The sequence below is a fragment of the Adiantum capillus-veneris genome, chromosome 3, assembly GCF_014529385.1.
Source record: "Adiantum capillus-veneris isolate H3 chromosome 3, ASM1452938v2, whole genome shotgun sequence".
Taxonomy (NCBI): domain Eukaryota; kingdom Viridiplantae; phylum Streptophyta; class Polypodiopsida; order Polypodiales; family Pteridaceae; genus Adiantum; species Adiantum capillus-veneris.
In genome coordinates this window covers 35,644,081-35,663,022 of record NC_140933.1, presented here as the reverse complement: position 1 = coordinate 35,663,022, position 18,942 = coordinate 35,644,081, and positions in this window count along the sequence as shown.

Below are 18,942 nucleotides of genomic sequence, written 5' to 3'. Positions count from 1 at the left end.
GAGAGAGAGAGCATCCTTGATTTACATCTACATCACTTGGAAAGATTTGAGACATCCTCTGCCCAAAGTGGACTTGACATACAACCTTCTCATAAATATGTGCCACCACTTACATATACTCATGTGGTACACGAAGATCTTCCATTTTCTTCCAAATATGGTCACATGATCAAAAGCCTTCTTTTAAGTCCACAAAACAAGAATACAATCCCTTACCCTTCAACCAGCTTTCTTCCATGAGAATTCAAAGCGTAATAAGGCGATCAATAGTACTATGAGCTCAACAAAATCTTGCTTTTCCAAGATCTCGTTTGTTACTCATTTTAACCTAAGCACTTATTTTAATCTCCATGACACTCCTAAAGAGCTTTGCCTCAATAGAGCCAACCGTGATAGTACAATAATTGCTCACATAATTTGCATCTCCTTCCTTATGTAGCGGCTTAACCCGATTTGTAGAGCAATTATGAGGCATGCTATATGTTGTAATGCAAGATTGAAAATATTGTATATCTAACCATGTATCTCCTCTCCAGTCCATTCAACATTTCGGGTTTAATACCTTGCAAGTCTCCCGCCTTCCAAGTAGATAGTTTGTGAATTCCACCTTAAATGTCCTCACTGGAAAAGAGAGAAGGGTTGTTTTGAAGATAACTAAAATGGGGCATATTTTTTGTCCACAACTCCAGACTCTAGTAGGAAAATAGAGTCTGTTGGACGGGAAGCGACTCACACACCCATGAAGTGCATGCAAACACTACCTAGATCAACATAATGATCGAGGACACAGATGACACGATAGGCACATGGAGGAAATCTCTTAAGTTTGTCAGGCTGAGACCATCCTACAAATACAACACTCAGGAAGGCCAACTAAACCACAATCAAGAACCTCACTGCTCTCAACCACACCACCTAGCCACATACACACACACTAAAGGTAACTCGCCTAATCATGCCAGATTCGTATGAAACTTAAGAAACACCATCCCCTCACTAGGATACAGCTGTCCCTAAGCTTCTACACTCAAAACCCTCACTCTAAACCCATTTGCGGAAAACACGTAGGTTGACAGAACCAAATTTCGAAAGTGCCCGAAACTGAAATTTATGAGTACCTATGCGTAGCTTATGTCGCCACGATTCTATAGGCTAGTAGCACGCAGAAAACAGACATCGTTTGATACACTTACGGCCACAAATAGCTCATAGATGCATCGACGTGTGCGCTTCGTCTCGCGTGGAATGCTTGGCGTCCTCGCGTAGCTCTCCTCGAGCCTACAGCAATGGTGCAGTCGGATCTCCAATGTGTTGAGCAAACCGGGCGTAGCGAGAGGATGAAGCTCACGCTCACTCTCTTTCTCTCTCACACACAGTAGACGGCAGCGCTAAGTTTTGATTATGATAAAAGTCTCTTTTACAAAATGACCTAGGTACCTTATATACTAAGGCTACCTTAGGTTTAACCAAAAATGGGGTTGAAAGGGTCAAATGGCTTTGTATTTACAATCTGGAAGTGCCATTGCACGCCGGCTTCTGAAACTAGAATAACTACTCATTACAAATGACGTTTATGGCCATAATCCGCAGCATTTCATAACTCGCAAAAGATAAGACTTTGGTACGAAACTTGAGTTATGTTGTGTTGTTGACCCGGCGGTCAACACACCCCCCTTCCGTGTTCATGTCGTCCTCGACATGACCTGATTGTCGATGGCGATGTGGTCTTTGCTGTCGTTTTGGCTTCATCTGTTGTACTCCTTGTAACTTTGTCGAGCCACAACAAGAACTATGATCCATTAGAGCGGACATCTATCATCATAACCATTCATCTGTTGAGATCCTCGGATTACTTTTATGTCTGCTCTTCTTCATTGGGGACTTCTTTATTCCTTTGCAATCATGTTGTTAGTGTTGTCTACAGCTTTGTCATTGTAGGCCATTCTCGCCATTGAGGAGAAGTATGCTATGATTTGAAATTGGTGCTCCTATTCATTTGTCAATTGATTTGAGTAGAATTTCCTTATTGTTGATGTAGAAGGAATATGTACAAGAGGATGGTGATAGGTGTCTTTAGATTAGGGTCTAAAACCTGGATGACCAAAGGGAAAAAAACCCGGTGGGAAAAAAATGCCTTTGGTATACGCTCTTATTGGAGTTGAGCAGTTGAACGTGAAGTACATGTTCATGAAAGGTGAGTGCTTGGGTGAAACACGGAAAGAGTGCATGATGCAAGTGCCAATTATGGGACACTCTATATGCATATGAGAAATTTGTCACCAAAAGCATGCAATGTGAAAGAAGGAGATGATGGGTGTTTCGAGGAATATATGTAGCACATGTGACATCAAAAGATGTCTCAATAGCTTCCACCTTTCCAAGAAGGGTTTTAGATGTAGAAGTTTTTCCACTCGTATCTCACTGTGCTCGGTACGTGAGTGTCTTTTGGACCTTCTCCTTCACTTCACCAGACTTAAGTACTTAGACTTTGACTCTTTTGCTCACCTATACCAGCATGAGCGACACAATGTAAATATGCTCAACTCTTCCAGCTTGAGCAGTACCTAGAATAGCTAAGACGCTTAGACCACAGAGAATATTACTTGAAGCTTTGGGAGTAACACCTCACTCATTTTGTGGCTTAGCTACTCGACTCTGACTTGTATGACTTGTCTATTGCAGACACTGCTTTGTGACAAGTTCTTCGGCTGTTGTAGTGGCTGCTGAGACATACTTCATGAAGTTTCATCGTTTCCTGTACCTTCTTCTCTTTGTAGTGCTCCAGCCTCTCGTCAGTCTTTTCTTCATGTGGATTATGGATTTTTTTATTTTTTTCTTACTAATAAACAAGAAAATCTTTAAAAAAACTTAACAAAAGAAAAATCATTCAAATAGAAATCTAAATGCTATGTACACTATACACATGTCCCTAGGGGCTCATATATGGATTTTGTCCCCATACTCCTCTGTAACACTACTATGAGGGCATATACTCTAAATTTCGTCAAAAAATTATCACAATAAAACGCAAAAATTCAATGCATCTCACAAAACATTGCCCTCTAATAGTCATAATGCTAGGTCCGCATTTAGAATGCCTCCCCCCTTCCTATTTGGAGTCATCCTTTACGGCAGGGTATCGCAAAGGGTATGTGTTGTGCTTGGGCAATTAAAAGTTGTGCCTATGCAGGCCTTGTAATGTAGCCCTATTATGCATACACAGTCAATGCATGGAAAAGATTTATGTTGTGTAAGATGTGGGTATAAGCAATTTGCTTATTGGCATTTGTTGGCGAGGGTTCCTATTCTAAGCAATGCACTGGTCTTTGAAGCTCTTGTATCGTTGCTTAATTGAAGCGACTTGCTCTCTTCTAAATGTACTGTAATAGTAGGAAGAATTGTGAGAATTGAAGCGACGATGCACTGACAATAGTTTTGTTGTTCTTCTTTGGGACCCATTTCTTTGCGATTATTGGTTGTTTTGTTGCTGACGCTCGTTTGGGAACCCATACTTGCCCGTGCTTCATTTGTGTTTGAAGAGACTTCTTTGGGATCCACCTTTTTGTTGTGTGAGTCGACAGTGTTCTTTGCTTCAGCCCTTGTACGCTTTGTTGGGGACGGGATTCAAGCTTTGAAAATTGATACTGTGGTTGTTTGGGAATCCAAATGAATTCCTGACTTTTTTGTGCTTGAATCAACTTCTTTGGAGCCCAAACCTAAGTTGTGAAAGCTTGCGACTTCGTGATATTCTTACCCGTTCGTGTACGCTTTCCTTGTTTTTGTTTTGGTGTTGGATCTTGTGATTTGTCATTAGAGATCTTTGTCTTCTTGATCCATATTTGTTTTTGGCCGATCTGGCTTTTTGGTATCCAGATTTGTCGAGCTTTTTGGCTTTGACTTGTTGTCCTGTTCTTTTGACCTGTCATGGTTACTGAAGGGGTTGGTGATAGTGATGGCCTGAGTTGATGATAGGGGATGTCGTAAGATTCATCACTATCGCTACTATCCTTGGCAAGGTTGACTTCTTGTACTTTCTCTTGATTTTTTGGCTGGTAGTCGAAAGTTACTGTCTGTTTGCTCGTGGGTGGTAGTTTCTTGGAGGACTTTTCTAGCCCATTGATTGGAGCATTGTTAGCTCGTTTCTCTGGTCGTATTCCTCCTAGCTGAGTCTTTGCATCCTTATTGGGAGCCATGTATGAGGATGCTTGTGGTGGCTATGTCTTCACTGAGGACTTTGGAATCCACTTTTGATGCACTTTATTCGTGTAGCGATGGCATTGATTCTTGGGTCGTTGATCTTCTTGAAGCTCGAAGTGTTCTACAGAGTCATAGAACTCGTCGTCTTCTTCATCTTTTGATTCTCCACATTTATTTTTTTGCTCTGATGTCGTCTTTCTTTTGAGCTTGTGCTCTCGTAACCACTTGAACTGGTACGACATTTTCATTTTCTGAGCTACTAGGGAGCTGAACAATCCCTGATACATTTGTCGTGATTTTCCTGATTTGGTTTGTGTTTTTCGGGCAATAGGGGATCAAGTGAGTGATGCCACAATCAAGACAATAGGCATTTACTTCAGTGATCTCCGTATGAGGACATTGTTTGACCAAGTGGTTGTCACGACTTTTATGACAATCTGTCTCTGGTTGAGGAGATTCTTTTAGAATTTCCTCTTGGCTATAAGAAAGCTTTGACCTAGATAAGCCTCTATTAGCAATGAATCGCAATGTCCTTTCGTCCATTTCATACCTTCTTTCTTTCGACTGAAACCCAGGAGGTGGAGGTTGTACTTTTCTCACCACTCCATGTGTTTCTCTCACATTTTGCTGCTCCGAAGGGTAGTACTCACTTTGGTTGCTATACCACATTGTAGCTGGTACTAGCATTGGTTTATTTGATGCTTCCATCATTGGCATGTATCTCATGTCTACCGGAATTCTAACACCTAGCAGCGGAGGTTGTTGTCCTAAGACAAGCTGTGGCCTTAACACTAGGTTGGTACTGGGACACTTTTATGTCCTGGGACACTTTTATGTCTTGTTAAGTGACCATTTTCCTTGAATTATGTCAAGAGTTTCAAAATGGATTTTGAGGTGCTATCTGTCTAGAAAGTTGTCTCATGAGTTGAAAAAAACTTGACATTTTTTTGGAATATCAATTCCATCTTTAACCTTGTCCTTGCACAACATTTCACAACCTAAACTGTGTGAAAAAACGGGTCCTATTTTTGACTTTTTGCAACTATACCACTCTATAATTCATGTTTGTGAGGTCTATAATGCTAGAGAACTATCTTTAGTAGTCCTCAACATGTCCTGATGCTTCTAGGGAGAAATAAATGTTAAAGTTATAAGTTATAAACAAATTACAAAAATTGTCAAATCTTGTTTTTTAGCCAATTTTAGCTCTTCTATGATTTTTTTGGTGGCTTTCATGATATCCAAATGCAGTTTTGATTTTCTATGTCGCATATTGTAACATAAAGCTAATATTCATTGAGTTTTGGGGCACCTAATACCCTATTTTGCATAGTAGACAACGATGGTTGATTTTTCCAATTATAGAAGAAAACGAAACATTCTAGTATATCAAGTATAGCTTTTTCAATATTGTTAGTTTCTTGTGACAACTACATGCATTTTGTAGTTAGTAACCATATCTAGTCATAAGGATCAAATTTGGCTAGATACTGAATACTTTCTATAGGATTCTACAACTCATAATGTTGAACCCAGTTTTTTCATGTTTGCTGTATTTAGCACTTCATCTTTGTCCCCAAGATTCCCCTTGGTAAGAGATGTATTATTCTTTTGACATGCTCCATGGATCCTTGTGAACCTAAAGGACAATACGGAACTAAGAAAACATGCATATATTATTTGTATTGAGTGTGGCTATAGAAACTTTGATGATAGGTCTGCAGAATTGTAAAAATTCAACTTTTTTGTACCTATTTCTTTTGGCAAAACCAAAAATAGTGAGTGAGAAGCAATCATATGTTCTGATCACCAACCCATTGAAGTTAACTAGGGAATTTATCTCAAGCCCTACAAAAATCCCTAATCTTATTTTTATGCAACAAAACGTAAGAAATGACTGTTTTGATGAAAATGTACTGGTCCATCAACTTTGGAGGCTTGGTGTGACCAAAAGATGAGAAATTTTACAAGTTTCTTATTTTTTCCATGTGTAGTAGGCCTTGAACTATAACCTCATGAAAGGATTTTACAAAATGAGTGGATCTACTATGGTTTTGGAGGTTTTTTTCAAAACCCTAAAAGGACACTTTTATGTCCTGTTAGGTTACCAACCTAGTGTTAAAACTCCTACTGGTCCTGGCGCATTCTCCGTAATGTATCTAGGTGGAATAGGTGCTTCTGGAACAGGTTGTACATACCTCTCCCTAGCATTTTCCATGCTATAATAGCACTCTTCCTCCGTATGGTTCGTCCATTTTATCTCAATTTCACACCACTTCGGCTCTCTCGAATCAGACCTTACAAGAGGAATCAACCTCTTGACCAAGTCGTCGATAAGCTTTTCTTGATCAGTAGGTGCCGTTGGCTTGGCAATGGACTCACTTATCTGTGAAACACTGTGCTGGGAGGATGTGTCATCTCCTTGACTCTTTAAGTCATTTTCTTTGTATGCCTCACAGTTATCCACTAGATAAAGCATCATCCTCCTTATCATATGCAGATCCTTCTGAAGGCCCGCATCTCTCATTCCCTGGATAAAGATCAACATCAGTCATGCTTGCGTAGGTAATTCCACTCTCGGACAGAGCTTAACATATCTCTTGAGCCGTAATGATGCTTTGCGTACTGATTCATTCTGTTTCTGTTTGAATCTATGGATTTGCGAGACCGTGTTGTGAGCAATGCCTTTTGGCGAGAATTCTTCAATAAACTTCTCAAATAGCTCATCTAGGGTCTCAAAATCCCATTTTTCCACCGAATCGAACCATGTAGCTGCATCATCTTCTAGAGTCAATCCAAATCCCGCAAACTGTGTCGCAAAATCTGAAACTTCCTCTACTCTAATCACTCTTATAAAAGCCGCTACGTGATCTCTCGGATCTTTATCTCCGGAGTATTTTTTGTGTACCCATTTATGGACTTGGGATGGTCTAACTCGTCGATTGTCTACAAGTCTAACCAGAGACTCTCCCAATCCTTCTTTCGTTATCGCTCTTGAAGGGAATCCTGGTGGCTCTCTTCTTGGAATTCCTATAGGAATTCTCGTGTTTGGTGGAGGCATTTGTGGTCCTTCATTGACCAAATATCCACCTCTTTCTAGTACAGTCTGTGGATTTGTGCTTTCTACAACTCCGTATTCTCGTCCATACTTGTCTACAACTATAGATCTCCATTGACAGACGACTCCGTATATGTAGACATATAAGAGCTTGTAATCCGTTATCTCTTCTAGGTATGGATCTGAGCACCTATAAAGATGGACCTCATTGTCGTCAATGTATCTATATAGTCCTTCACTCTCATGACCAATCATCCAAACTCTCTCAACAAGATGGATCTTTATCAATTACAAGTTTGGAAGATCCATTGTGGGAGGATATTCCTCTATCATAGGGATCTCCAAGCTTGTGTAAGCTGCGTTTGAATCTAGGGTAGACATGATTTTTGGGCTTAAGAGCTTTTGCTTGGTTCAAGTAGACTTAGTCCACTGTGTTCAAGTGCTTTGGTTAGGGAAAAGTCGAAACTATGTCCAAAACCGCAACCATTTCGTCACAATTCTCGCAAATTATCGCTTTTAGACACCCCCTAACTTGCGGATGAATTTTGAGGCCTCAAACGATGTTTTTTTCAAAGTTGAACTAATTGCAGGCCAACGATCTGTAGAGCCGCTCTCAAGCTACGTTTTGATATAAAAACTTTTCCGATCCGATACCGTTTGTGAAAGTTATGGCCAAAACAGTGAAATGCAGTTTAGACTGGTCAAAATGAGTCCAAATTCAATTTTAAAAGAAGATTTGGGATCTCTGTGACACTGTGAACACTCCTGTATGGTCAAAAGTACAGTTGGACCCTAAAACTGGCCTAGAGACATCCTACGCGTAGGATGTCTATATGCTCAGAATTTAACAAAATTTGGTCCAGAGACTCCCCTTAAGTACAGCAACACAATGGTATGCTCATAATTTCATTTGGACCTAAAAATGGCCTTGAGACATCCTACGTGTAGGATGTCTTTTTGCTCAAAATGACTTGAAATTTTCACCCCAGCTTCTCCTTGATGTGCTGATCACAGTGGTGTGCTCATAGGTTGGTTTGGAGCCCTAAATCAAGCTGGAGACATCCTACGTGTAGGATGTCTAACTGCTCAGATTTTGTCCAAACTTGATCCCAAGATTCTCCTAATGCTCAGTAACCCAATGGTATACCCAAAATTGAATTTGGATGCCAATAGGTCAAGATTTGGGCTGCATAAGCTTCTAGTGCACTCCAAGAGTAGGATGTCTGACAATTCTTGTCTTTGCTTGGTAAATAGACCAAACAGGATCTAAATTCACTTTTGAAACAAGTTTTGGAATCCTTGAGACACTTAGAACCTCCCTATATGGCCAAAGTAGAATTCTGACCACTTTATGACCCAGAAGACATCCTACATGTAGGATGTCTTTTTGCTCTGTTTCAGCTCAAACTTGCACTGTAGCTTCCCCTTGATGTGCTAAACCCACAACTATTTTTACTTTTTGATTCTGACACCTATAGGTTGGTCAAATGATCCAGAATCTGCTCCAGAAGCCTGATGTCTGTTCTGATGAATTCCTAAGTCAAATCAACTCCAAATTGGACCAAATTTGCCTAGGAGGCTTGCCTAAGGCTATATGACAACATGTTATGTCCACAGTAGAATTTTGGTTTCAGAATTATGCAGTAGACATCCTACGCGTAGGATGTCTTTTTGCTCATAATGAACCCAAATTTGAATCACAGACTCTCCTTAAGGTGCTGATCATTGTGGTATGCTCAGAATTTTGTTTAGAGTCCAAAATCACACAGAAGACATCCTATGCGTAGGATGTCTTTTTGGCATGTTTGACCCCAGACTTGTCCCACAGCTTCCCCTTGATGTCAGCAACCCAATGCTATGCTTAGATTTTAATTTGGATGTCAAAAGACCCCAAATTTAGCTAGTCTTGCCTTTTTCAGTCAAAAATGCTAAAGTCTGTTCAATCTTTCTTTCACTGACCCAAATGAGATGAAATTTATCACATGCACTCAATACAATATTTAGAACATGCCTTTGGAGTCATCCTATGATTTGGTCTCAAAATTAGGCCTTGGACACAATTTGGGTAGGATGTCTGGCAATTCTCGTCTTTTGGCTTTGATCTGTCAAAATTTGGTCAAATTTCCACTTTCCAGGTGAAAATAAGGTAAAACTTACCTTCTGAACACACTGGTCAACTCAGAATTTCAAATTTTCAGACTGAAGTGTCCCTAATGCTTCCTTATGCTCTCAGCAAGTGCAAGTATGCTTCACAATTGCAAAAACATGCAAAAATCACTCAATTTAAGCCTTTCCTAAAATTTTACGTTTTCTGACTCCGCCTTTTGGCTTTTGGTCAACAAAAATAGGGAAAAACACCCAAGTCAATATGTTACTAGGGTAAAACCTACCCTCTGAACCCACTGGTGCAGTCAGAATTTTCAAATTTGGTCTCCATAACCCCCTTGAGACATCCTACGCATAGGATATCTATGTTTACAGAATTGCAGGTTTTCTTTACAGAACCCTTGCAAATGCTCTTTTATATGCACAGCATCAGTACAGTCATACAAAAATATCCACAAAAGCTTGTTTAATGCATTTTTACCCTCAAAAGCACACTTTTCCGTGATTTCAAATGCAATCAAGCACTTTAGCAAATAATTCAATGTTGAATAGTTCTAGATCAGAATCGGATCACTTACCTAAAGCTACTCCTACAAATCATATGGGGTTTTGCATCTATGAGTAGAAAAACACTTCACTGCCACACACGGACTAGTAAACGCTTTTATCACCTCACAAATCACTCGACCACCAACAACTACTCTAATCCACAGATCCTCACTAAACCTATCTAGTCGCAGACCCTCGGCAAGACACACGCTTCCTGGCTATCCACTTGATCGCGAAATATCCTCTTCCGGACCCACTTGAGAAAAACGCTTTCTTTAGCCGAAACTAAATCAAGCAACCATCACACGAGTGTTAGTAGGAAACCTACTTAGGTCCTTGTGTCCTCGGCAGCGGCGCCAATGTTGGACGGGAAGCGACTCACACACCCATGAAGTGCATGCAAACACTACCTAGATCAACATAATGTCAATCGAGGACACATATGATACGATAGGCACACGGAGGAAATCTATTAAGCTTGTCAGGCTGAGACCATCCTACACATACAACACTCAGGAAGGCCAACTAAACCACAATCAAGAACCTCACTGCTCTCAACCACACCACCTAGCCACATACACACACACTAAAGGTAACTCGCCTAATCATGCCAGATTCGTATGAAACTTAAGAAACACCATCCCCTCACTAGGATACAGCTGTCCCTAAGCTTCTACACTCAAAACCCTCACTCTAAACCCATCTGCGGAAAACGCGTAGGTTGACAGAACCAAATTTCGAAAGTGCCCGAAACTGAAATTTATGAGTACCTATGCGTAGGTTATGTCGCCACGATTCTATAGACTACTAGCACGTAGAAAACAGACATCGTTTGATACACTTACGGCCACAAATAGCTCGTAGATGCGTCGGTGTGCGCGCTTCGTCTCGCGTGGAATGCCTGGCGTCGTCGCGTAGCTCTCCTCGAGCCTACATCAATGGTGTAGTCGGATCTCCAATGTGTTAAGCGAGCTGGGCGTAGCGAGAGGATGAAGCTCACGCTCACTCTCTTTCTCTCTCACACACAGTAGACGGCAGCGCTAAGTTTTGATTATGATAAAAGTCTCTTTTACAAAATGACCTAGGTACCTTATATACTAAGGCTACCTTAGGTTTAACCAAAAATGGGGTTGAAAGGGTCAAATGGCTTTGTATTTACAATTTGGAAGTGCCATTGCACCCCGGCTTCTGAAACTAGAATAACTACTCATTACAAATGACGTTTATAGCCATAATCCGCAGCATTTCATAACTCGCAAAAGATAAGACTTTGGTACGAAACTTGAGTTATGTTGTTTTGTTGACCCGGCGGTCAACATAGTCACTCCTCTTTTCTTTGTGGGCATTCAAGAGCGGGGAGAAGCTGACGATTGCCTCGGGAGCTATGTATGTATATACGTGTGCGCTCCTGAAAAAAGAGAGAGGGGGGGTGGGGGAGTTAAAGATAGAGACTTGCCGATATAGACCCTGGTCTCTTGCTATTCTTTTGCTGCCACTCTCGCCTCCCACCTCTCACACCTATGCCCTGGTCTGCTGTGCTGTAGCCATTCCGCACCGGTGCGGACTGGTTGCAATAGCAAACCAGTGCAAGTAGGGTCATTTTGTCGTCAGCATGCAACAATGAAGAGAGTAGCACACTGCAGATGTTCGCCTACCCTCATGATATATGTGACAATCTCATTGACTGGCTCTGACTACTACAGCCGTTACTCGTAGTATGCCGCGGATGTCAAACGGCAGTGGTTCATGGGCAGTGACGTTGGAGTGAGGTGGGTTGATGCGATCGCATAGCATGCAATTGGTTGTGACAACACCATCAAGACCCTTCCTCTTGAGTGTCTTGGAAAAGGTATTGATCAGCAACTCTAGCACTTGTGATTGCGTTTTTTGCAGTATAGAGACGTCAAAAAAAGAAGTCTTTTCTTCAGCTTTCATTTCCCTTTCCTTGGTGGTCTTCTAAGCTAAAAGCATGGGCAATCTTTCGTCTTATCAGCCCTTTTGCCTAGATCTTTTGCTGGCAAGTATCTAGTTGCCATTGAATGCATGCATAGCACCTAATGTCAGGCTAAGAGCAACCTAAACAAAAGCACAGATGCAGGCAAGGCTTACCCAGCGCCATTTCTTGCTTGCATTACTTCTTGCAAAAAGGCGATGAAAACCTCTCACCTCTCACACCTACGCCTTGGTCTTCTGCTACCGCTCTCACCTCCTACCTCTCACACCTACGCCTTGGCGCGGACTGGTTGTTGCAGTAGCAAACCAGTGCGAGTAGGGTCATTTACAAAAAGGGAAAATTACACCCTCAAATTTCATAAGTTCCCAAAGTACCCCCCATACCCAAGATACGTCCGATTCTGAGACTAAATTTCTCCAAAGATTAAAAAAAGTTTGTAGCTTTCATAAGAACACGGATTGTCTATCAATACAAGATGTTAATACTAGAATTTGAGTTGGTTATGTAGGCTCTGCAAACAAATTGCTTCATTATTTTTTGAACATAATTGCCCTTTTTGTGAGGTAATTTGTGACAAATTATATACTAAGCACTCAAAAACGAATCTTAATTGTCAAAAAGGAATAAAGATTAGAAAATCTTGAAGAATCCAGCCAAAATAGATACAAGGGTATTTTGAGAATTTCCACAAATTAGAGGGGTACTTTGGTAATTTTCCCTTGAAAAAGAAAAGCATTTTGTCAAAATGACTTGGATTTCAAGCTTTGGTGAATGATTTATTTTTTGTTGTTGTTTGTCTCACTCACACCTACAATTACTGCGTTTCGCCCATTTGATGCTTCTTGCCCATAGAATTTGTTCATGTGATGGTTGCTCTTGTTTACCTATTGCTGCAAGATCTGGCAGGCTTTGGAAGTTGCAAATCATCATTCTCTGAACTAAGACTAAAAGATTCTTTCAATCTTACCTTGATATCCTAGGATTAGATGATTCTCTATTTGTGCCATGACCTCCAGGCATTTTTTAATAGTGAGAGCACTCACATTATAGAAGCTTTTAAGGAGTTTTTGCTTCATGACTTTATCTTTGCATCCAATAGGAAAATGCACCTAAGCCTTGGGCCTTTTCTGTGTAGAAGAACTTGCATTTGGCTCTGGGTCGTATCGTTTTTGTCTATTGATCTCACAATAGACTCATTAGGCAAGAAATTGTCTCAAGGAAAGTGGTTCGAAAAGCAAAATGATAAGATAAAGCAGCAATTTGGAGATCCTGCAAGGCAACTCTTAAAGCTTGATTTTATCCTTAAATTTGCAATTAGGAGGGCTCACAGAGTTAGGAGGTAGCTTAGAAGCCAATGTTGCACAAGCTGCCACGAACTTAAGCTAGACATAGAGTTTTGACTTGAACTTTTGGTAATAGTAAAATGGAGCTTGCCAAAAAATTTATAACCTATTTTGAGAGGAGGTATGCCACATGGAATTCAATCGTATATGTTTCAAGTATGAAGAGATTGCTTGTGCCTCGAGTATTCAATTTTCATATTGGTTCTAAAATCTCATTCTATGTCGATTGAGTGTTAGATTTGTGTAGTGAAAGTAATGTGCATGGCATAATTTTTTCCTTTCGCCATTGTTGCTATTGTATCAATTTGCTCAAATTTGTCTTCACTCGGTTTTTTTTTCTCACTGATTAGAAACGCCCTTCCCATGCCGGACCCATCCGCTACCCATTTCTGGCAATAATTTGGCCATTCCAGACACATTTGAACCCTGATTGAGATTTTGTAAGTTGCTCCTTGATCTTGGAATGATTCTCTAGGCTCTTGATAACTCCCTGATTCCATCTTGGTCTTGCAGCACTTTAAAATCGTGATTCCAACCTCATTGAAGCTTCTCTCATTTAGCTTTTGCGATGACAAATATGACTAGATTTTAGTAATATTTATCCATGGTAAAACTAAGCATTTCATCAAATATTAAATTTTATGACATTACCCCCTTCTTAAAATCATAGTTATCCTCAATCCCATTTGTGCTGGTTGGATCCACATCATAGCGTTGTCGTTTTTATACTAGGTGGCGACATTAGTAGGTGTTTAGGAGGCACAACCGTCACTAAATTTGCCTTGAAATATTTGTCCATTGCTATCTTTTTAAACATTTTATAGCATGCCCTTTCCTATGGGGTGACAAATCCAGAGGGGCTTAGAAGATACAATCGTCGCTAAGTTGACCATGGTTGACATAGTATACTCTAAAAACTTAAATCAGGCAAACATAAAAGCATAAAAGAGAAAACAAACCATTTATCCTTGGATATCCTACAAATTATACATAGCTTTATACTTTTGAAGGAGATTTAAAGACTCCTTGGGTCGTGGCTCTGGCATTCAATGTGCATTCTCATCTGGATAGTTAGCAAACTTAACCAGATATCTTCGTGAAACTTTACCTGCCCTTAAGACCATATCCTCATGCTTAAGGATCCTTTCAAAACTAAGAATTTTCTCTTGCTCTTCAAATTCTGGTGGATCTTCTATTGGAGCAGATAGTGGCAACCCCTTATAGGGTTTGAGTAAACTCGCATGAAAAGCATTGTGGATGTACCAAATTGCCAATGTTCGGACTATCTCAACCGAAAAGAGGTTGGATTAATAGCTTCCAAGATCTAGAATGGGCCATAATATCTATTGGCCAACTTTGCTTAAAACCTTTGATGGCTAGTAGTGGATCCTTGCCAATCTTTACCAGTCTTGTAATTAAGCCAAGCATTAGGTCATCTTGCTTTAAATCAAGATGACGGTGACGCTTATTGACTGCTTGTTTTTGCTTCATTTGTGCCATTTGAAGTGCTTCCTTTGCTTTGGTAAAGGCTTGGCACACATTGCGCATGTACTCATCTGCTGCAAAAGTGTTATCCTTAGTCCGTATAATTGGAGGAACCTTTGGATAGCCCTCAAATATATCAAAGGAAATTTTACCAGTAGAAGCATAGACGGTCTTATTATAGGCATACCCTACTTATGGTAAATACTTCTCCCATTGATTTTTTTAATCTACTTTATTAACATAGCATTTAAGTAGATCCAGAATAGTGGAATTCACAATTTCACTTTGACCATCCATCGGAGGAGGATAAGCAAAAGAGAAATTGAGCTTCGTTCCCACATTCTCTGCTAGACTACGCTAAAATAGGCTATTCATCCTTGGATTCCTGTCTGAAACGATACTTTTGGGAAATCCATGATACTTGAAGATATGTGCCATAAATAAATTTTCCATATGAGGCACCTTGACATTATTTTTGAAAGAAATAAAGTGAGCTTGCTTGCTAGACCTGTCAAGTATTGTCCATGTTCTGTTATTCCCATGAACAGACTTAGACAAACCAAATATAAAGTTCATGACAATACTTTTCTAAGGTACGTCTGGAATTGGCAAAGGTTGCAATAATCCAAACAACTTGTGTCTATCATACTTTGTCTTTTGGCAAACCATACATTGTGAGATATATTCATTGATATTTTTCCACATAGTCGGCCAAAAAACGTATATCTCCATAGCTTGTATGGTTGGTTGAGCACTTCTATGACCCGCATAAGGAGGTTCATGACTCCCTTTCATAACCTTCTCTCAAAGAGTATTGGTTATGCATAGTCATGGACCAAACATAAGAAACCCTTCCTTGAGAGAATAAGATGTAACTTGTTGGCTTTGCTCAACTTGTTGATAAATTGTAGCAAACTCAGGATCTCTCTTGTAATTATCAATCATAGATGTTAAGTCCTGGTGATAAACGATAGTGACTACATTCACTCTTGACGGTCTTGATAAGGCATCAGCTACATGATTTTGCTTTCTTGGTACATGAGAATATGAAAATGGAATTAAGAGAGAAAATTAGCCCATCTCATTAGCTTTTTATTGAGTTTTGTTTGCGTCATAAAGTAACAAAGATTTTGATGATCACAAAATAAAAGGAGTTTCAAGCAAATAATGTTTCCATGTATCCAATGCATGGATAACAGCTAATAACTCCTTCTTATAAATTCCAAGAATCTTTTCTTGGTTAGTAAGCCTTCTACTTTCATAGGCAATGGGATGACCTTCTTGTACAAAAATCCTAAACTATCACCACATGCATCACAATAGACTTTGAAAGGCTTAGATAAATCTGACAACTTCAAAAGAGGTTGCATCATAAGCTTAACTTTAAGTGCTTGAAAGACACTTTCTTCTTTAGACGTCCATTGATATTTAATGTTCTTCTTTGTTAAATCATGGACTAGTCCAACAATCAGTGAGAACTTCTCTATGAATTTACGATAGTAGGCACACATGTCAATAAAACTACCTAACTCATGCAAATTCTTAGGTTGAGGCCATCCTTCTATGACTTGCAACTTCTTAGGATCCATCTTAATCCCTTCTTTGGAAATAATATGACCAAGATAGTGAATTTCTTGTAAAAATAATTCACTCTTTTTACCATTGACATAGAGCTTGTTGTTGGTACGCAACTCTTTAGATACTTTCTTGAGATATTCTTTATGTTCTTCTAGCATCTTGGAAAAAACAATAATTTCATCAAAGAACACTCCTGCGAAAGAAATACATGGTCTAAATATCCTGTCCATCATTCGGTTGAATGTGGCAGGAGCATTTGTTAGATTAAATGGCATAACAAGAAATTCATACAACCCAAAATCGTACGAAAAAATGTTTTATGGATAACTTTAAGGACTATCCTTATCTAGTGATATCCGCTCTTTAAGTCAATCCTACTATAGTAAGATGAACCTTATAGCTTATCAAAGATATCCTTACTGCTTGGGACCAAAAATATGTTCTTTATTGTACTCTTGTTTAGCACACAATAGTTCACACACATACGAAATGAATGATCCTTCTTTTGCACTAGAAGCACATGCAAAAAAAAAGGAGATAAACTAGGTTGAGCTAGATCTTTCTCAAGAATCTCATTTACTAGATCTTTCTTAAGAAGCTTATGTACTTGAGACATATTTTCTTCTTGTTGTGCCAATGATACTTTGTATGGTAGCTTGTTAGGAGGAGATGTACTTATAACGAGTTTTATTTTATGGTCATCTTCCTCCCTTGTAGGAGGCAACTCTTTTGGCAAGGTTTTTGAAAAACAATCAGTATAATCATTAAGAAATGATTTATACTCTTATTCTTGGACTTGTTAAAGATTTATTAACTTCACAAGACTCAAATTTTAGATCTCTTACAAAAATTGTATATGAAGAAAGAAATGATCTCATTGATTTATTATAAGCTTTGTCATCTACAAGCGGAATAGAATTCTCTTGATTTTGAGTGTGAATTATCATATATTTTCCTTTATGAGAAAAGGTAACAAGTCTTTCATGAAAAATCAAACTAGCTGATTTCGGATGAAACTAAGGAGCTCCTAATATTACATCTTGATGCTACAAGAGAGTTATGACAAATTTTTACCACTTGCACTCGCACTTCCACTTGAGAGAGAGAGAGAGAGAGAGAGAGAGAGAGAGAGAGAGAGAGAGAGAGAGAGAGAGAGAGAGAGAGAATTATTACCACTTGCACTTGCACTTCCACTTGCAAGTGCGAGAGTTGAGAGAGAGAGAGAGAGAGAGAGAGAGAGAGAGAGAGAGAGAGAGAGAGAGAGAGAGAGAGAGAGAGAGAGACCTCCTGTTGAGTGGAGTGAATAGAAATGTTATCCTTTTGCGGCTCTTTATTCACTTGCATTAAAGAATAAGTATGTATAGTTAAGTTAGTAGATGTGTTAGTAGTAAGTGGGATGTCCGGCCAGTTGGCTTGAATCCCAACAAACTCCCAATTGCAAGCAAATGCAGCCCAAGTGACCTGGTATGTACAGTCATGAAGTAATCTAGTGGCTTCAACCTATACCCATCAACTCACTGCAATGTGTAAACTACTCCAAAGATAAGCCTTCTGTCAAAGCATATGTTGGGTTGTCGTCAGTGTGTACCTTGACTAAATCAATGAGCTTTTTGGCTAAGAAATCTCTCACGAGATGATACCTGACTTCAATGTGTTTTGATTTGGATTGAAACATGGGATTCCTTGCCAATGCAAGAGCACTTTGACTCTCACAATATATCACTAGAGTCTCATCAATCCCAAGATTTTTGACCAAGCAAGATAACCATACAGCTTCTTTGCTTGCATTCAACAACACAACGTACTCTGCTTCCGTAGTGGAAGATGATGTACAATCTTGAAGACATTACCTCCAAGATACTACTACTCTAGCAAATATGAATACATAGCAAGATGTCGATCTCCTATTGTCAACACAACCCACTTAGTCTGCATCCGCATAGCCCATGATGTATGCATCACTATTCTTGAAGTGTAAACACCGACCAACCGTACCTTTGAGGTACCTAAGAATGTGCTTCATTGCTTCCCAATGCTTTGTGCAAGGATTTTCCATATATTGGGTCACCACTCCGACTGCAAAAGCAATGTCTTGCCTTGTGGTGGCCATAGCATACATGAGACTGCCCACTACCGAGGAATTTGGTACCTTAGCCTGCATTGTGGTGCTCAATTCTTTGTCCCCGTGCATATTGAAATGCTGCAAAAATTTCTCGATGTATGTTTCTTGAGAGAACTCAAGAATATGACGCTTGAGATCCCTTTTGAATCGCATGCCAAGAAAGTGTGTAGAATCCCCCAAATCTTTCATTGCAAAATTGTTGCTAAGTGTTTTCTTCAAGTTGGAAATCTCCTCAGTGGATTTCCCAGCTATAAGCACGTCATCAACGTATAGAACTAGAATGATCATCGAGCCATCATCTAGCTTTCTCATGTACAAGCAGTGATCCTATTTTCTCCTTTTATACCCTTGAGACCTCATACATGCATCAACTTTATGATACCACTGCCTTCAACCCTGCTTTAAGCCATAAAGTGCCTTTTTGAGTTTACATACTAGCTCCACAAGATGCGTTCTCCTGAACAAACCCTTCAGGATGCTGCATGTAAACATCCTCATCTACATCCCCATGAAGAAATGTTATCTTCACATCCATTTGGACAAGTTCCAT